General features: G+C 38.5%; 1 long non-coding RNA gene across 1 annotated transcript; it reads left to right on the top strand.

Moving 5' to 3' along the window:
* Positions 1-1,028: 1,028 nt before the first annotated feature.
* On the top strand, positions 1,029-17,204 carry LOC141902903 (uncharacterized). The gene is made up of 3 exons (XR_012618975.1): positions 1,029-1,165; positions 16,724-16,854; positions 16,984-17,204. It is a non-coding gene; the product is annotated as an uncharacterized LOC141902903 (long non-coding RNA).
* Positions 17,205-21,929: the final 4,725 nt, after the last annotated feature.

Here is a 21,929-nt window from a genome sequence, read left to right as displayed (position 1 = left end):
GAAAACACTTTACACAGTTGTCACTACTTAAAAAAGTGAATGAATTCTACATAGTTTTCCTTTTAGCGGTAACCACCATTTGAATTTCTACATGCCAGCATTATTGCTGAAAATCCGTTTTAAGATTAATCGTTTCAAGCATTGTTGCTTCGTCCCTCATCAGCATTTCATCCTGGGACCTGGATTTCATCCTGGGAATTCGGAAATTCAAATCGTCGATTACAGATATTCCTGCTTTTATTGTCCCAAATGTTTTGCTTTTTGTTGATGCTAAAACACCTAAAAAAGCTGATAGAAAAACCTTTGACTAAAACTGTAACTAGATATTTTTCTATAATTATCCGTCATTTTTCTGTTTTCTTGTAAATGTCCATCAGAATAATCCAAAACATTATATTTTGTCTCTAGTTTTGTTCCTAATGAGGTTTCCATGTATTCTACATATTGGTCGGCGATGGAGACACCGAAAATTGGTAACCTGTTTTCTTCGAAAGATTAGTCCACGCTGGGTGAATACGTTTGTAACGAGAAATTCCTGGTCCAGAAGTGTCGTAGGCAAAACTGAGCTTGTATTTTCGGAATGCGTTTTATATGATTTGGCCACGATAAACAAAGTTAGGGTTATAGCTTCGAGTAGTCATTCGTCAAATGATTACTCCAAGATTATAAAAAAGAGCTGGTCTCAATTTCCTAAATGAATTTTCCATGGAATAAATCTGGGTCAACAATGAGATTAAATATGATTGCCGAAATCATGGATTGATAATTCTGCGGTACAGTTTCCATGAATGTACACGAATATAGGGATTAAAGAGATACGATCTATGTAGTACGGATTTACTATACAGAGTATTATACAAATATCATTTCATCTTCAACATCACTTAAATTGCTGATGATAACATTTAAGGAAAGCGCTGAATGTCGGCGAAATAAGCAAAAACGCCTCGTATAGTCACGTGACGTAACGTTTGCGTCGCCGCGAAGCTGCTCGGCTAGCTTCATTTAGAGGTAAACGTTTTCCTTGGCAACTGTTTATAGCACGGTCGTGTGGTCGTCGACGTCGCGCTGGCTGAGACACGATTCGCGTGGACTACGTTTAAAGCAATCTGTGTCGTATAGCTAACAGAGGCTTCGTCGGATAAACTACCAGTAAAATCTCGTCGTAAGTTAAAAGATTTATTGTAATTTCTCAATTTCAAGCGCTTTTCAATCAACGCGAAGCTCGAAAATGTTCGAATAGCGTGCGAAAATACTGTTATAAGTTGATAGCACCTTTAGAGTCGATGGGGAACGGGCGGTGATGTATAGTTTACTGCTTAGATGCGATGACCAAGATTTCTCTATTAGGATAGGAAAGATCTAGTCTTCAGTATAGAAAAAATTCTTAACAGACTAATCATTGACCAAAATGATTGCGCGTTTACGCAATAATTACGTAAAGGCATCAACTGTTATTTATTGGGTAACTCATGCGTATTCGCAATTAGCTTCTTTTGTGTACGTTTTCTAATCGATCACCCGGATGCGATCAATGGGTAAATCTTTCTAGAGTTTTCGGCGCCGCACGCCGGTAAAAATGCACTTGAAATTTGCCGACATGAAAGCAAATTCAATTTCGTGTCTAAAAGTAAAAGTCTTCAGTAAATCAATATGACACGGGCTGCAATTTAACGCCGGGGAGTTTAACCGATGAAAATAACCGTTCAAGCCATCGATATCAAAAGAAAAGGAAATTGGTTCTTCTTTGAAAAAGTTTCGTTTGATTCTTTACGTAGATGCAACTTGAAAAGCCAAGATGTAACTCACAATGTTTCATTACGCATCATATCTTATCATAACTCTATCTTACCTACCCCTCACTCTTCCACATCCCACCTTTTTGAAGCCGTAAAAACTGTTACAAAATGTTTCTATACATTGATACCTGGTATGCGTTGTTCAAGGGATTCTGTGCGAGTCGATGCGCACTATGTCACCAATATTTCAAATTTCTTATTTCATTATTTATGAATTTCAATAATCATTTTTGAAAAGATGTGGACTACGTCATCAATATCGAGTCTTGACTGGTTACCGGTCAATTCAATTCAATTATCGATATAATCATATCCAAAATAACTTCATTGATCCTCAATACTAGATATCATTTGTTATCGACAATATAACGCAATATATGTGTTATTTCTCAAGGCTTCAATTAACCTTTAAGTTAGTTTTCTTGAATGTTCGATATAGGTCTATCTATCCGGGCCTTCCGATTAAATGTCTTTTCGAACTGAAATAGCCAGGGGTCCGAAGGACTTAAAAGTCGACGGGTTGAATACTTCTGCGCCCGTTTTATAGAATAGTATAGTATAGTATAGTATAGTAATAGTATAGAATAGAAGTTTATTTATAGATAGATATTGATTTTAACCTGAGGGTTAACTCCTGAATTCATTTTCAATTGAGTTAGCCCCTGGTAAAAAAGTTAATACCGGTCTATTACACCAGTCCCCGAATGATTAGCGCAACGACAGCGGAATGGCAAATATTCAGCGACGATAACGTCTAAATTACTTTGAATATCACGACCGTCAATTGCCATTAAGAAAATATACGAAATCAATTCAATCAAAGGAGATTCATACTGCGCAGTATTTGACGTTTGAAGCGGTGCTATACGTCACATTTTGATTACCACACGCAGACACAGACTAGACTAGACCGTAACAGATGTGATTAATTGCGTAATCAATAAATTTCATCGATGACAGTTGTTTCTTTTTTTCCATCTCTCGCGCTGCTACTCTTGTCCGCTTAATTCATATACGTATTACGCAAAAAATGTGTGTATTTCGTCAATTACGCCCGGTCGGGAATCTCCTATGCGTCGAACATTTTCGGGATAAATACGGATATTAGCGCGCGATGAATAGCGTATAAAAGAATATTAGCCGTTCGGTTTCATCGATTAATCTTCGTGCTACCAAATTATACATTTTTAAGTGCTGTATGATTATTCGTTACGCCATTCACACACGTTTGATGATATTTTGCGTACACAATTATCGATTAAAATAGTAATAACCTTTAAATTCTGTAATCTGCTTTTGATATACTTTTAGCATATCAATATATTTTCAAATATCGAAAATACCATCTCAAAATCGCTTAGAATTGTTTTTCTTATCTTTATCATAATTGGCCGTTCCCAGCAGCCAATTGGAAACAGCCAACATTGCTCCGTATTGGGAACAGCCAACATGGCTCCGTATTGGGAACAGCCAACATGGCTCGTTCCATGTTTTCATACGCTTATATATAGTTCTATAATTGGTTCATGGAATCTTTTTAGTAAATAGAACAGAAAATAGAGACTTTTTACCATACACCTAAATATTCATATTTGTATCTCTGAATTTTGGATCAATTTTTCGATTATACCGTTACTGAACCTAAAACAATAAGTAACAGAGACGATTGGGTAAGAATATCAATGTATTTCACCATTGATGATAAACTATGTCTGTGTTGTGACCATATTTAGAGAATGGCACACTGACATGACGAAAGATGAAGTCCGAAAAGTTCCCGAAAAGTCGAAATGTCGAATGAATCATACGTTTAATGAAACGTTTCGGACTTCATCTTTTGTTATACTAGTGTGATTCTCTATATAATGTATTTCATGCTAGTCCGACGCTCTTAGAATCTATTGATTTTTGATATGTGAAAAATTCATTACTCTTAGACGTACTAGGCGTTCGAGTTCATTATCTTCACAACCATTAGCGAAGAGGAGCGTATGACAAACAATTCGCCGTTCACACAATTCGTGTGTAAGATATTATTCGGATCTTTTGAATTTAATCACGCAAAATCGACATGTGGATTCTCGACGATTCACTTTATATGCACAGCGTTAGCGTGATAACAACCGTCGCACGCTAGAATCGGGAATATTTACCTTTCGCCATTCTAGTAGAATTAGAATGAAATCATTTTTTTAGAATTTGCTAACTCATTTCGTTTTGCGACACTCGCAGAGAAGAGTTTTCAATTAAGCGCAAACGATTCAATTATCAGATTCGGCCGCCACGATCAATACGACACGTCTGCTGTGTCGCCAGTCGGAACTGTTTCATGCCATTTTGGAGCTGAAAATCATTAAGATTTCAGACGACGTGATTTTTATCTAATCATTGTCGGATAAGCACTGTTTTTTTCCCGGAAATACTGTGAAAACTTAGAAACTATGAAAATAGAAGATATTTAAAAACAAGCGACACAATCAGCAAACGAAGTTTGAAAATAAGCCAATTTAAAGAGATAAGTTTAAAAGTTCGGATTTAAAACAATGAACTAATGGACATTCCCTTATTTACTGGGGAATTGAATTCCATAGACCGGGTTCATAAAACATAAAAGCCCTGGAGCCACGACCGAGTTTATGGACATGAACAGCAATTATGGTGCTATCTTGATTAGCGAACGTCTATACGTCTACAAGGGATGTCAACATTAAAAATCGCACGATTCAGAAAATTGAAACTGTTTTCCGCATTTGCCGGCTTTTATAACGAGTAGCACCACCCATGAATTTAATCAGAAAAACACGTGATGTGAGGAAATGGCTATTGAGTGGCGATTTTGGATGGTTCTCTGTTCGATGAGTCTGCTTCTTATTGACAAAAAGCGCGCGCACGACATTCGAATATTGTCGACGAGGTTAACGAGAACATATTCCACATCCCAAGTGTCCTAGATACGTAGGTATTTGTAAGAACGGAAGTGCTAATCGATTGGTAAATAATTGATTTGTATTGGACATTAATCATAAATCTATATTCGTTTCCTTTTTTTGCAGAATAGCTAATCAAACAGCCAATGAAATCATTTTATAAGAAAGTGCCGCAAGCATAATATATAGCATCGACTATACTCTTTAGACAAAAAATATGATAATATCTGGCTTTGCTTTTTTCGAGGACGGGGTTTCACGGAACACAAAAGACCGTTTTACGGACAAGACTTAAGAAGATTAGACTAGGCTACAAGCGCATTATTTTGTTGATTGTAATCTATACCAATTTATTATCCGGATAATGATTTAGAGCGATATTCTCGATATTCTCGAAATTTGAAGTCAACGTATACTGTTGAGCCTGCGTGGAGCATTTGACGTTCTTAGTCTTATCAACCACGGCGGAGTTCGCCGGTAAATTGTTCTTACTCGGATTATGACATTATTTTCTCATATTAACAACATCGTCGTTCTCTAGCAAGCCCGGAGACATCGTCAATAAATTGATGGATCACGGCGAGTGTAGTCTTTCGACTCCTCAATTACCGACTTTAGGCCTATTTGTCCGCATTAAAATTTGATATGGAAGTTTGCGAAGGAAGCAATCGCAGACTTGGCGATAAATCATTTCACCTCCATTCGCGGTTTAAAACGCTTACATCCGATGCTGGTCTTTCATTAAGTTCCGACTGCGTCCGGGATCGATGTAAACAACCGCGTTATTACTCCAGGTTGCACGAGGCCTAGATTTTTGCCAACCTGACAACAACGTTTAATATCTAATCAGTATCAAACACGTACTTAGTATTATTTGTATTTCATTTACGATGATAAATGGAGTTGAACCATTTAGACTTATTTTTCACTGGATAATCTTAACTTACTGGACTTTCATTTAGATTTCTAGACTTATTCGTCAACGGGGTTTCCTCTGATGACATCATTCTGGGATTCTGACTCAAGAATGATGTCATCAGAAGAATTCCCAGTTGGCGAACAAGTCTAAAGAACTATAGATGTAAGCTCCGGTAAATTAAGCTATTTATTATCCAGTGAAAATAAGTCAAAATGTTTCAGCCATATGAAGGAGCCTGGATGAATCTTCACAATTCTATAATAAATAGAATCATGGAGTACTTACGATCGTGAAGTAAGAAACAGACAATCGCTCGACATCCATTGCGTTCATCAAGTCACAAATTCGATGTATGATAGCCCCTCGGGTCTTTCGATGACTTTATTCATCTTGATGTCACCAGTTCGTAAGTAATAACTCCATTCTCTCGTCGTCAACGAGACAAAAACCTCATCAGTGCTATCAATTTCGGAGTAAATCTATATATATTTATATACATATATGTATGTGTGTTTGATTGGAATCTCTTTAGTAGCTAGCGGCCGCCACAGACATGTGATTAATTGCCATACTCCCGAAAGTTTCCGAGCGTGATAATAAAAAACACCGACGGGATTTAGTTTTATAGTGCACCTCATATCGAACAAACTCAATCGAAATAATATATGGAATCTCAAAAAGTAATTATCTTCTCTGAAATAACGATCGTATCAAGGCTTGTAATGGCCACGACTAATAATGATAAAGTAGTGCCTACTGTCTTGCGCCGATGACGTCCACGGCCCGCATCGGCAATCTTCATCTGGCAGGGGCGGGTCCAGGGACCACTGTCGAGGGTAGTACAACTTTTGTCATTTTGAAATAAAAAGGGCATTCGAAAATTTTGAAATCTGCTTTTTGCTGCAATTTCCAAGCAATTAAAGTCCTGATGCGAAGCTAGCAAATTTACTGCATTGAGATGTAGTTTCTAGGCAACAAAGACACAATCTTGAAGAGTTATGTGCTTTTTGTTATCATATATATCTACATATTGATATATATATATACGTATGTGTGTATAGTTATATATACAAAAATATTCGAGATTATTTTTTGGTAGATGAAGAAGGTGCGAATGTCTCGAATAAGAAAATGAAAATGTAGAGCCTGGACTGGCAAAAGTGTAACGTGATCGTGGCGTCGCAAGTGATGAATAATTCGGCATATGAAAATATAATATGAGTGAAAATATGGATTTTTGTCGCGCTTGTGATGAATTAATACCGCCCTCAACGGGAGATATATACGGCGGCGTCCTGAGAACATTGATTTATCTTTTGTTATCATTTTTCCAGCCACGTTTATTTGTGCGATTAGAAAAGAGCAGCGATGTCCACCATATTCATAGGCGCAGAAGAATCGGCGATATTAATCCGTCGAACGTTCAGAAAGACGCTGAAAAGTCAGCCATATTTATCTGCAAGTTCAGAAAGGTGTAGAAATCTCTCCGCCACCTGCGCATTTAGACAGACACGAAAAGTCCATCATTGATTACGAACGAAAAACTATTGGATGCAATTTTAGCGCACCGAAATCGGTTTTCGCAGAAAATTCGCCGTTTTTCGAAGTTTCGGCTTCCTGACATTCTAGCGCCCTCATTTGCATACAGAAATTGTGCGTTTATGGCCCAAATCAGCCACCATCATGGCGTTAATTTCTGCTCTAGGCCTTCCTTAACATGCAGAGTATTATGGCTGATTTTCTGCTCCTGTCATGCAGTATAGCGAACTTTTATGTGCCTTACTACAACGGCGTGCAGATAAATATGGCTGGAAGGTAGAATTGAAAAAAAATCAAAGTCTCCAAGATTCCGTATTAGGACAAAAAAAAGGTTGTTGGGTTGTAGTGGCGTTGACGGCATGGCGGCGGCCAGCCGTTATCTCTAAGTATAGACTTGATACTCAAATTTATACCCCTTCTCCTGGGACGACCATAAGATCATAGTGATCAGAACAGGCTGGCATGGAACTTGGTATGATTATTCTTTAAAAAAAAACAGCCGACACGGTTCTTCGCTCGAAGCACTTACAAGAGTCGAATGATAAATACCCGCTCGATTTCGAATGATCCATCGTCAATCGACTGCGTTTCGGTCTTATCATCGTCAATACCTCTGACTGGCCATTCACATTCGTCACACGATTTACGCTTAGTGACTAGTAGTTGTTGTCGGTATGCAGACATGTACGTTCGTTCAGTACTTCGACAGCCCAGTTAGCACTTATCTGCTTATCTCTGTAATCAACGACGATGCGAGGCTACTGCTTTTGGATTAGCCGCCGCTGTCATTATGGAAATCGGCGCTGACATCGGCTTCCTGTGTTTGGTGCCTGACATTTAACATGACACTCGACCATTGTCGCCGGCAACTCTCGCTATTCTCGACTGACTTAACGATGTTTTCTGGTCTGTTTCTCGGCGAATCTTGAAGTTCCCAAGGACATTGCTGACACCAATTCAGCGTGACCTTTGGCGATGAAGAGTGCGCCGCGATAATTATTTTCATAAAAGCCTGATAATCCCACTCTCTAAAAACCGACATATAAGCTACAGCGAAAGAGAATGATTTCGTCGATATAAGAAAAAAAGCAGTTTAATTTCCGGTTCGTCATGTCTCGATGTGAAATGTATCTCGGAATGTTTTCAAAATCGTTCGCTCATAGTAAGCGTAATTAACTGTGCACCGGGGGAGGCAGCGAAAAAGGTCCGAGTAGTTGTTAATGATTACCGCATATTGTACAAGTGAATCGAGAAAAACAGACGCCGATGTGACGTGACAAAGATAACTAGCAATCGAGATCATTTTGCACCGCGATGCAGATTGAATGAATGCAATAGCCGCGATCACAGCGACGATTTGGCGCAGATGAGGCCCGAGTCAAGTTTGCCCAAGTCAAATTAGAGAGCACTCACTACTAAACAATGTTTAAACAAAACGAAGTGAGTCAGTTCCGGAACCAGTTGCAATTCACACGCAATGATTTTTGACCTGTGCTAACATTTGGCTCGGGTCTGGTCCGACATTTTTGGTCGGGCCAAATTTGACGCGGGCCAAAAATGCTCGTGTGATCGCGGCTAATGTTTCGGTTTAGACCTCTAATTCGATAGGCCGTGCCGTTCATGTGACGTGTCGAAAAGCAAACGACGAAGCTCTTAACGCTATTTGACCTTCGTCTTCGACAATGCGACTGAGTCTCGCGTAAAGTCTTATCTCCGTAATTCCACTCGATAGAACATGAGCTTTTTAAAGCATCTAGACATCTAATTGAATCTCAGCGAAGACACTGTTTAATTAGAGTTTACGCGATGCGAATCTGAGTTGATCGAAAAGCGTTCACGGGAATCGGCTGCAGTGAAGAGATACTGCAGTCAAAGATTATAATATATTTATTTGAGTAAGAGAATAGGAAATTCTGATATCCATCTATCGACATTTCCGCTATCATTTGTGTTGGTCATGGGAAGTTCTAAGATCAACTGTAGAGTGTAGCAAAACATTATTTTAAGGGCATAATCCACGAAAAACCCCAAAACTTCGAAAATGTCATGGTTTATGTGCAATCACCAAGTAAGTTCAAGGGCACGAAACTTTCACGACGGTAACATGTGGCTCTTTGTACTACTGTCTGAATCCGCGCCTATTGGTCTCTTTCTAGTGCACTAAACTGGATACATTTCTAATCCACCTCAATATCACCATTAGCTGAAATTATTTCATCATCCAATCGATTTACCATACGAAGTGAAAAGTGCAAAATGTTGTACTAAAATAGAGCGCTGGAAAACTGATAGTGAGCCCACTCGATCTCATACGTAGAATTTCTTGAATCTGTGATTGAGAACGTTATCAAATTTCATCGTTTTTCTCAACAATGTTGTACACGCAATACGATCCCCCCGTTATAGAAATCGCGTCACGTAAATAGAAATGTCATTATAGAAAAAGATTATCGCATTCAAATTCCTACCTAGAGCAGTGCTGATGGATTATTAATGGTTTTTAGGCATCCGGGTATTAAGTGCTATCGACAGGGAGTTTCTAGAAAGAGGGAGGAGAGAGAGTAAAATAAAGACGAGGAAGAGGAAGAGAGGGAACGACTTGAAGTCAATTGAAAACACGTTATCGCCGGGGTGAAACGGCCACTAATTAATCATTCCAAAGCAATACAATTATTCCAATGTACGTATCATAACGGCTCAAGGGTAGAATACCGATCACGCAGCATTCTTTTTGCCATACATCTTCGATTGTAAATTTTGTCGATTTTTCTGCCGTTCATTTCAAGGTCGTTGGCGGCCAATCGATGGCGGTAAGAGATTCGTTGTTTTGACAGACGATGTTTGTAATTAGAGATGAATACAACAGCGGTCGATCGATGTTGACAAATGAGACTGATATTTGCGTCTCTCTCCACACGACACCGAGAGACCACTAGTAAATTAAGTACGTTTTTGTGCGTCTTTCGTTACGCTTAAAAAAGTTCCGACGGATACAACAACGGTCTCGTTGCACAGATATCTCGAAGAGCGCATTTACCAGATCAGTATCTCCAATATCGTACCGTTGATTTTGTCATTTTTGGCTTTTACTGCATGGACTCATGCGATATGTAACGTGATAATGGTGGATGATTTTGCAAACGAGCTCTGCCTGTGATGTCTGATAAATGATTTGTTGCACATATCGTGTTTCTCAAGCTTCCGTTAACATCGAAAGGCTGTGAAAATGGAAGTCGCAATGAATAAAGCATCTTCGACAGGCTAAGGTCGTGTGTTTGGATAACTGTCATTTTGTATTACGCATTGCGCAACCTCGGTATGTTATTCCAAAGCTCTAGAAACTCCGCACAAAAACATCTTAAACTCCACATTTTTTAATGGTTTCGCGAAAAAAGAAACATTGTTTTTTTGCGCTGTTTCCTTTGACGATAGAATATTGTACAAGGTAAATAAATACGAGGTAAATACAGTAAAGATGATGTAATTCTGTAATCGGCCAGGGTTTATGTGACGTGGATCGCTTTGACATTGAAGGACTTGCGCTTTGGCATTCATATAATTTGTTCTTTCGTGCGAAAAGTCAAAGTCAACACAGCGTTAGCAGCGAAACAGAGTATTTGTTTGAGTTTAATATAGTGAGACGTCTGATCAATAACGTTGGTGAACTATGCCTATCTAGAAAGCCAATGGCCAAAAGTTCAGATGTCTTATCCGTATGGATGGTTGATGAAATCATATTCTACCTTTAATGTTTAGTAAAGTACAGTTTCATCCACTTTCCCTTTTCACATAGATGGGTTCTTAATGACTAGCAAAGGTTTTCCGAAGCCTTCTACCATGTTGTGTTCGTGTCTTTTTTGTATCGGTTAAAAGTAAAACCGAATGCCAGTTAGTCGGACCGGTCTGGAAATAGTCGACCGAGGGATTGGGCACGGTCGCTGTAGTTCGGACCTATAGTTAAAATAGTTTACGACCGAACTATAGTGCGTTCGGTTATTACAATTTAAGGCTGTTCCTTGAATATACCGCAGTGTTCGAGCTTTCTAAGTAGACTTTTGTGGTTCAGGATGTCAAAAGCTCTTGAGAGGTCAAGAAAATTGGAACATTGAAATGGAAATTAGTTCCGACCTCTAGTCGACTAGCTACGAAAACCGAAGTTCGCCTGGATCATTAGACATCGTCATCGAGATTGCCTGAAACAACAACCTGAACCAAAAAACCATCGAATTGCATATCTTAAAAGTATCTTTAACGACTTCCATGTTGACTATAGAAAATACGCAAAAATAGTTTATCGAATGTAAAAAACATCGGAGAAAGTTTCCAATTATTATTTTCGGTAGAATCATTTGATTTTCGAAGAATGAAAAGCTCATTGTTCGCCGAATCAGCGATGATTAAATTGCATAGTGCGAACGTCAAACATTGCAGCAATGCCGCCGCTGTTGTTTTCTTTGAAATCTGCCAGACAAAATGTTCGTTTTAAAACGCTTCTCATTAAAAACGTCACTTGAAAACATTTGAAAACTAGAAATCCATCGTCAACGCGCGCACGTAGATCCGTTAGATTGCTGTCTACACTTTAGAGGAAAACGAATCAACGTTCAACGTTGAATCAACGTTGAACTATAATAGAAGCCTTAGAACCCACGTTCATCGTTGATGTCATGGTGAATGGAAGCCGGTTTTGATGACAACGGAAATGATTAATTTTCGCTTTGAAGTATATTCATTTTCTCGGTATCCTATTAAAGAGAAGGCCGCGCTTTCGCGTGGACTGCGGTGAAGTTAATAACGGCCATGGTGTATGAAGGAAAGTCACCGAAATACCCCAAAACCAGACGGAAAAGCCACGTCAACACCGGTTGCGCGGTGAATAATTCATATAAAATGAACTTGGTTTTACTGTTCGAAAATCTGACTTTGGACATTACGATTGTTCTATTCAAACTCCTTGAACTCCTCCATGGCCTTTATATACGGAACATGCCAGTCATAAATCATTCATTCAAGGTGAAAGGCCTATACCGGCACAAATGTAATCATAAATTGAAATTCTAATGTTGTACTAACGATTATGATTTTCAATTATTTTGGTAATACGTAATCATCCTGATTATAATATGTACATTATTTTTCGAGATCTCGCCGACATGCGTTATTAAAAGCCTCGGTGGACTAATTATCAATCCGCCACAAAATGACTAAACTATTTCCATCCTACGTCAGTTTAATCACATTCTGCAGAGACACCTGATATCACAAAATTAAGTATAACTACGACAAACGGAAGGGAGATACGATTCATCGGCTGCCGGAATGTATATACAAAATCAAATAATATATACAATCCCGAGTGTAACAGAGAAGGAGAGAAAGTAGCATTTTTCCTGTAGTAATAAGGTTCATCTTACATTGTGGTTCGCTGTGAAAGACAACTCGGTTGTTATTTACGCCTGTTGATTAAGTTCATTTGTACTAGCGTGATGCGCATGCCGAGTACATATTCTTTTCCCCGGGAGGATTCTTACGCTGGCATTTACACTTCAACATTACATTTTCAGAAATGTGCGTACGTCAAAATGGAATCTAAATTCAACAGTTTATGAAATTCAGAATTTGATATCCCCGCATCCATCAATTCGTTAAGCTGTGCCCGTGCCCCGAGGTGAAACGGTTACATATTGATACGATACGATAATGGATACTTATAGTTTCCAGTTTCCAGCCACCATTTTGAGGCGGCCCCGAGGGTCTCGCATTGTTGGACAGATTTTAACAATTTTTTTTTACATTTAAAGCCTTTAGCGCGATCTATTGTCGTCCATAACTGTGTCCGATTGTTGCAACCGAGAGAAATGAAAATGAACACCATCAGAAAATATAAATGGTCCCCTTTTTAACGATACGTAACTTAGATTTTTGTGACAAAAGGGACACCAAAAAATCGCGCTGAAAGTTTTATTGTAAAAAAATTTAGAATCTGTCCAACAATACGGGACCCTCTGGGCCGCCTCAAAATGGCGTCTGGTAACTGGAAACTACCCTATTCTAGTAATGGTAATCATTGCGTTTCATCAACATGGATTTTTGCAGTCATCAAATGTTATGAAAATACGAAAACAACAATAAATGCAATTTAAGAGCTCATTCTTTGCTTTTTTGTTTGGTATTAAAATCGTTCGTCGATATCGAGCAATATCTTTCTGGGAGAAAAGGCGACTAACATTAAATCAGTGATAATGTACCGCTTTACGCCATCTTAACGCGAAATGAATACTTATCACAAACGCATAGATCTTTTGAGAACACGACAACTGGGATAAGTTTCAAACTTTCCTCGACATTTTCCCCGAATGTCAATCATACACAGTCTGCCGGAGCCATCTTGTCACGTCGTTCCGACACGTCGGTCACAAAGCCACAAAATCCGTTTTCTGGATTTGTCGGCATTAGCCATCCGACAGTTTTCAAAGCAAGAAACCATCGACTTCTTTAAACACATTAGTGTCACTTGCTGTAAATGTAAGACAACTTTGTGTCTTAATGATAAATCTTCTACATTGAATTTGTCTCACCCCCACTGTCTTCTCGTGGCGTTAATTTGTCTGCTGGATAGACCATCGCCAATTAATCTAACAGCGGGTGAACGATCGCGTGCGACACGTCGACCCGATTGGCCCTCCGGTCACATCTCCAACGAAGCATCGGTCGGATGAAATTCGCGGCAAAGTTGTCAACAAAACTGCTGTTGATACCATCGCGATCGAGGTCGCATCAAATCATCAAAAATATCGTCCACTCGCCCAAAGCTTACGACATAAAAAATATCACTGCGTGATGTCTATCACGAACCAGCATTCAGTTGATATCATGTCTTGAAGTTGTTTTCGTGAAAATGTCACGTTGTCCGTCTGTTGAAAATTAACTGCCGACGATTCGATCTTTTATAGAATTCGAATGCGGAACCTGCAACGCTACCGTGGCAATCGAGGATTATATTTGTTGCAAGGTGCGCTTAGTTTGTCATTTCAATTGATATCGAATCGACTTTTCTCTGAAACGAATCAATTGTGATATATCAATGAGAACCATTTACCGAACATCGAATAGACAGGTAAACCTAGTATGCATCGTGGAGGCTCGTAAACGATTATATCTTGATCCGGGAACCTAACAAGAAATTTAATTCGAAAGTTTATTGACGCCTCAAAAAATAACGCGTATATTGCTTATTATTGACAATCAATAACAAAATATAAATTGTATAATACTGAGGATCAATAAAGTTATCTTGGATTTGAGTATGTCGATATTGAATTGCATTGAATTGCAACCAGTCTAGCCCCGATACATTGATGACGTAGTGCACATCCTTTCGAAAATAACTATTGATATTTATCAAATATGAAATAAGAGAGGAGCACTTGATGGACATGTGCGGAGTTTTCTATTGAAATTGGCCTCGGTTTTTCTTCCTGAATTTGCGGATGCAATTTTTGAAATAATTGCATACCAATATCGATCGTCTTATTCCAGTTTTGGTTGGATCTGTGTTCGCGGTATATTTTTTGCGTGGTTATTAGCCTGGTGGGATAGCTGGGTGATTGCCGGCAAGCTCGTTGTACACAATGTTCCACCGGTAACATTTAAACTATGTAATTAGTAAGTTCGCAAATCCATTCGTTGATGCTAAGCTGTTGCGTTACTGCAATCTTGTACTGAATAAACGAATTCGTTTTACCCACCGAAGCTAATCAAAAATATCAAAGATATTCCGAATAACTGAAATCTATGTTGTTGGTTATGATGGCAAGAGTCTCGGGTGAGAGATAAATAATCAAACCTCGTCTATCATCCATCATAATCATTATACGAACATAATAAACACGGGTAACCCGAGGAGACGCCCTAAATTTTTCGTATCATCATTACAAGCAAATATAGAAGTTAAGTAATAATAAACCTGCTATTTAGTACCACCGAGGGTAGTATCGTCGTTGGGGGAGTATAACTAGTAGACATTACAAAATAACAAGAAATGGAATCACCACATTTAGGTCACTCGTGGAACTTCGGAAACATGTTGATATAGACAAGTAGTCTCGTCGAATCGATTTACTTACGACATTTACGAAGTCACGTAAACAAAATCGATCATCTTTTTCGATAACGAGACGAAGCATTTGAATCGCGAAGCATGGTTAATATACTGAAGATATTCTTTATTCTCAATAATCGGGTTGATACTGTGCAACACACGCTGACAACGATTCATGGTTTTGAAGGCCGTACCGAGAAAATCAACGGAGTTTAATCAACAGAGAAACGCGTAACACTTCGCCGTATGACTAGCTTAGTATTTAAATTCCTTGAACTTAATAGCACTTTGAAACGGCAATTCGCGTATGCGATAACGTTCATTCGATTGGTATTCGGCGTGCAATCGTTTAAGATTTATTACGATAGAACACACAAGAGAACATTCAGTCAAATGAAGAACCGATAGTCGCGAGTTCTTTTGAGAGGCGTATGGCGTGAATTCACGTGTGACGTCGTGTTTTGCTTCGTCAAAATTGTCCTCTGGTCTGAGGAAACTGACGCTTATATTGCGATGTGATACGCTCTTTCTAGATTCTGTTTTTGACTTATTTTCAAAGTAGCAGTTGTGAAAATAGGCGTTGATTTTGTAATTCAAATCAATTCAATTCAATTGTTGAAGTATGAAAATTCCAATTAAATTTATTGATAAATATACATTATTTGTATCATATCATCTATTGTCGCCACAATATTAAGCAATACATAGTATATGTTATCTTGCACCAGAAAAACTTTCAGGTTGATTTTCTAGTTATCTATTCTTTGTTATTTTTGGTGGTTTTACTTCAAGCAGTGGTAACGATGAATATAAACAATCGTTTAGAAGCAGCAATAAATTCTCATCAAATGGGCGTTAAAAGCAATTACGTAATAGTTTTCGAAAAAAGTTCAAATGTTCACCCGATTTGTTACGACTTTGAGTTTCCTTCACATAAACATCATTAAGAGACGTCTTATTCAGACACGTCGAGGATTTAGCAGTAAGTAATACTAATTCTGTATTTGGTATAACTAATAACGCCGGAATCGAGGAAGACACAAAATGTTGCTGTTTATCGTGCTCCAGGTGCCGGGATTATGACTGTATTACTGTCGTAAATTACTTATTGATAAAACCTGACACTAGTGGCAGCTCGCCTAATCCCGGTGGTTATTTGTGTTAAATCGCGTTCAATTTCAATAGTGTTGATTGAAGATTCCGTTCCAAACCGCCAAAGTAATTATCTTTGAAATTATTCAAAGAAATAAAAATGTGTATTTTAGCATTTCCCAAGTTAATGATTTTCATACTAGACTAATTTCGACTAGAGCCACTTTTCGGATTGACATTTTAGTGACATTTCAATTCGACGAATCCATACGCGCGACTGTTTCGTTTGCTAAATTGCTATAGTGTTTTATAGATTACCGTTGATTTACTTTATGTAATTACTAAGACTTAGACGCGTGGCCAGAAGGTTGCATCGACAGAGTGTATGCGTAGCTAGGACTGTTAACGCCTTATAGCGAGAAGAATATTGACAAAATCATTGCAATTATGGTTTCGAGGATTTAGAGTTTTCTCGTGGTACGTACATCATTTTCTTACATTTCAATCAGGTTTTCCGATTATTGTTGTATGTACGCTCTTTACTGCACTCCCTAAAAATATCTAGGATATTACGATTAGTTATGTTCTTATATCTTCAAACTGCAGGTGGAAAGCGGGCAGCTGAAATAAACTAATCCCCAGTCAATTTGGACGATGAGAAAGATGATAAGAGTTTTCTAGATGTTCCAAAGCTCCTCATCGATATGTCCTCGTACGTGTAGATCCAATAAAAGTAATGAAGAATTCATGGGTTTCTAGAGAGTTAAGGAATTTACCAGATTTGCATTTTTTCACTTGTCTGCGAGTAGATCTCCTAGCCCGTTTGCACTATGGTATATAGTTGAGACAATTGTCTGTCGTTGCGAAGGTAATTGCATGCCTTCGTTGTCAGGAGGACCAAGATTGATGCAAGGCCTCAAAGCTACTTAGTAAATAAACCATACTTATACAAATCTCTACGGTTTTGAAAAGACGTATTTCGGGGTTCACACCTTGCGCCGATAGGCTTCCGGAGGGTCACGCACGTTCGTGATATTTCGCCATTAATCTCGCCCGTCTGCTGCCGCTCACACATTAACGTATACATAAATCAAGAATCGTGGACAGAGTTAGCTCGTTTACATTTGGAAGGAAATAATGACAGTACAGAAAAACGTCCACTCAAAGGAAAACACGACGAATGCTCGTCGTAATGAAATATAGAAAATTGGAAAGTCGATCATAATCACTGTTCTCTTCATATATTAGAAAGACAGCATTCATCCAGACGAGATGATAATACTAATAATAATGATAATAATAATGATGATGATGATGATGATGATGATGATGATGATGATGATGATGATGATGATGATGATGATGATGATGATGATGATGATGATGATGATGATGATGATGATGATGATAATTCATTTCTAAAAAGCGCTTTACAATAAAAACAATCTCAACAATAGATAAAACTGACACAGTTTCAGATATAGAATTAGTTTAGCCGATGATTTAAAAACCTCAAATGATGAATGTTTTGGCCAACTATTCCATCAGACTCTGCGCGATAAAAAGGGTCAATGAATCGGATTTCTGAAGAACGTCTGGTTAGTCGTGCAGGGTAATGGATATGTAGTAGTTCACTAAGGTATGAAGGTGCCTGATTGAGTAAAAAGATATATACATATGGTCGCAATGTATTTTACAAAATATGAAATATCCTATACCGATATTTTTGAAAACAACCAGTTGAACTCACTGAGTCAACTTTTCAGTTGTTTTCAAACTTGTTGTTTTCACAACGTGCTTACAATAACGTTGATTTTTTATCATTCTGAGATTTTGAGGCCTTGGCATTAGCTATACTGTCGCTCAGCCAATATTGCTTTCAGTCCTGTCTTCTTTTTATTTGAATGGCGTATGCGTTGATTTAAGGACAAAACAACTAGACGGGCACCAAAGTACAAAAAAGTCCTCTAGAAATTAAGTTCCGTTCAACAGAGATACCACAAACAATAAACCTCGAAATAAAGACCCGACCCCCTGCTTCATTGCAGACACGAATCGTTCAAAGTATCAGCACATAGAAAGTGACATGATTGATTCGATTCATTCATTGACTTCTTTGAGATTTAAGCCCACTACCCCAGTTTCTTGTATAGGGACCGACAAAATAAAAAAAAATGTTACCAAATGAAAGCCCATACACGAAAACCTAAAATTAGTGTAATAGCGGGCTACTTAGGACCTTGGTTTAGGAGCTACATACTTTTTAAAGGATTTCTATCTATGAAATCAAATTAGGTATTGGTTGCCTTGGTATCCGTTTCTATGGAAATTGCACCAGTTTCCATGGAAATGGATATCAATTCCCGAAGCCAAGATGCAAAGCTTTCGAATGATACCAAATTTGTCCATATGGTATCTCTGTTGAACGCAAGTGCCAAAAAGTTGGTCTTTGGTGCCCGTCTAAACTGTTTCCCAGCGACGACGAGCGAATATGAGACATAGAACCCGTAGGTGTGTTTTATTTCGGTGCACATATGAATCCCGATGTGCGGCGCATCTATTAATTCATATCACCTTCAAAAAGACTACCCGTGGATGTACCCTTGACTGACTATTTTCTACGTGTGAAGCGCTGATTGCTGTCGGAAACGCAACGAAATGTGATTATTTTCAGCACGGCTTGACAATCAGCGATCAGATATTGGACTGCAAGATAGAAGATTTTATTACGGTCGAAAATTAAGAATTTTGTACACTCGGATATAAGACGCTGTACGCATTGCCCACACCTTAACATGTCGTTTCAACAGATTCAAACTAATGGTTTGCTTTCGAACGAAAAAAACACATTATTCGCCATGTTACTTTCAGGGCTCCGTAGAAACGATCAAATCGATTTGAATATTTTGCTTTCGTCTGAAAACATCATTAATCCTTCCACACATAAGACGTGCGCACTTAAACCTTTGACCTTTACAACTCGATTTATCAACTTGTAAGATGAAGAATTTTGGCATTTGATCATCATAGAATGGAGCCATCCCAATCGGACGCATCGAACACACTTTAATGTCACGTCTTTATACCTTTTATTTTACCCAAGCTGACAGATAGATCAATTCCGTATTATTTTCATCTTCGATAAATTAAAACTGATAAAAAGTCCTGAAATGCCATGAAGAAAGGTATAATCGATTATTCACAATATTATTTACCCTTTGATAAGACGAGAATATTTTTTTAATTCTAACGGTGGAAAATTTATTTTATTTACCGAGAAACCAAAGGGCGTCTACGCGATTGCGCCTTCAAAAATACCAAATACGTTGGTGACAACAAAGTCGATCTGTTTTGGTCGAATCTCTTTTGATCGTCTCAGCAGAAACATTAGTCAAAACCCGCTTTCATTGAAGGGAAGCCATTCAAAGATCGATTAGAAGTATGATATTGGAAAATATGATCTTACGCATAAAAAATGTTCAATATTCGATCTGCTCAGCCTGACAAAGGTTACAACGGCCATTCGATCTGGCGTTCGCTTATGGGATTTTGCATTCCTGAAAATTCCAACCCTTCATGACATTTTATCTTTATTTCTCATTTTCTATGCTAAATGCATTGAGACTTTCTTTGAAAAGTCTATAATCAAGTGGTTGAAAAAAAGCTCAGCTCGATTGAAATGTCTTGCCACACCATACATACCACCCTAATGAATATTCTGTTCCCTGTATATAGAAAAAGTCGATGAATCCTAAGATCAAAACCGTGTCAAATACTATAATGAGGAGTTGATTTCCATTGTTCCTGACTTTTCAAATCTTGAAGCGCTAACCAGCGAATTAGACCCTGTTTCGGATATCGAGCACCATGTTGATTCGAGTAATAAGGTGAACACTTCACTGATAAACACCATTGGCGTTTGCGCACAGCATGCGCGACAATTTCTTAATCACTCAGTAAACCGAACATGAGAGTTCTGCTTATTGAATCGGCAGTTGAAATGACAAAGCAAATACTTCCAGCCGAACACGAGTTTTATATAGTACGAAATTCTATCACCAATTTATCGAGGACCGATGTCAAGGCTGCTAAATCAAGAAGCGAAAGTGAAAAACGAACATAAAAAACATTAATGTGCTCGATAGGAAAAGTCAATTATTGGCAGGAACTTTAGATTATCTCATTATTGCTACTTGCGCGTTATTGGGGCAGCCTTGCTTTTCAATAAACGAGAGAGTTTCGTTGCGAATTCAGGACGCTCGATCGACCAAAGGAATTGCTCACGGAGACCTCGATGCATTATTGACTGGGGTGATGACATATCAGGTGAAGGTCAACGCCTTAGATTCAATTGTGTGCTTCATGGGAAGCCTTCGCTGGCTACTTTTAAACCTAATATTTTCTTCGTTTACCGCCATCGAACGAAGATGTGCTTTGAGCTCTGGTTCTTTGAATTTTCGATTGTTAAGATGGTCACACACACTTATTCCATTCCAACGATTTTGATAAGTTTTTTTTTCTTGGAGGCTGAGAAATGCGAGAACATTAAGGCCAGCACGATTAACAAAATAATGATCGTCAATTGAAAGATTGACAATAATTTCTAGTTAACAGATATGCCTTGGGACAATCTACTGACGCCTAGTCGAATATCACGAGGCACAATGTACAGCCTCAACCATTCCCGTCACTGATCTAAATGATAAACCAAAGCCGCGTTCGCACTAAATCTGGTCCGTTACAATTTGGAACGGACCAAAGTTCGTTCCAAATTTGTACGTTTCATTTTAGACCGACCGAAGAGACCGATTCAGGATCGTTCTGAATTTCGGAACATGATGCTAGACTACTATACTAGATTTATCAGCAATTTGATAGTATCTTCACGATATAGGTATGGTCTTTTCTAGAATAGTGTTAGCAGCCCGCGAATTTCTTGTCGCTTCGATCTTGAAATACTTCATCTCGAAATCGATTTTCGAATAATAGAAAAAAAAATTTCTTTCTGAAAAGGGTGAGTTTTCGTCATTTTGTATTTTATTGAATGGAAGCCTCAGAGGCTTTCTCAGAGAATACAGGTACTATATCTCAGCTTCTGCTGCGATAAATGCGCGTGGTTAGGACATTTAGTTCCCGATAAAAACATAGATTAATTGCTGTTACGCACGAGGCCAAGAATCACTAAAGCGAACGGATCACCTCGCACGATTTTGAATCACCGTTATCTGCAAAGATGGCCGCCAGACGACGAAAGCCGTAGGCCGTTGATATTTATCATTAAAACTGATGTTTTTCTTCGCCGCGGCGTTTGAATGGAATATTATAACCCCGGCAAGATAATGAAGGCTATTTCGCGCACATGCATTACGGGCGATCGGTTAATCATTGTGAATGTGATATATCGAGCCAGGCAGATGCATTTAACATGTGATAAAACCTCTTTTATAAAGATTGAAGCATTTATCATCCGATTCGATATTGGAATGATAAAGTGTAGCGCTCGCCTTTCCGCGTGAAAGTGTCGTCTCTCGGTGTCGGGAATGCGGCACGTT

The sequence above is a fragment of the Tubulanus polymorphus genome, chromosome 3 (genome assembly GCF_964204645.1).
Source record: "Tubulanus polymorphus chromosome 3, tnTubPoly1.2, whole genome shotgun sequence".
In the NCBI taxonomy this organism is placed as follows: domain Eukaryota; kingdom Metazoa; phylum Nemertea; class Palaeonemertea; order Tubulaniformes; family Tubulanidae; genus Tubulanus; species Tubulanus polymorphus.
The sequence above is the reverse complement of the archived record's forward strand: the minus strand, read 5'-3'. Positions and strand labels throughout refer to the sequence as shown.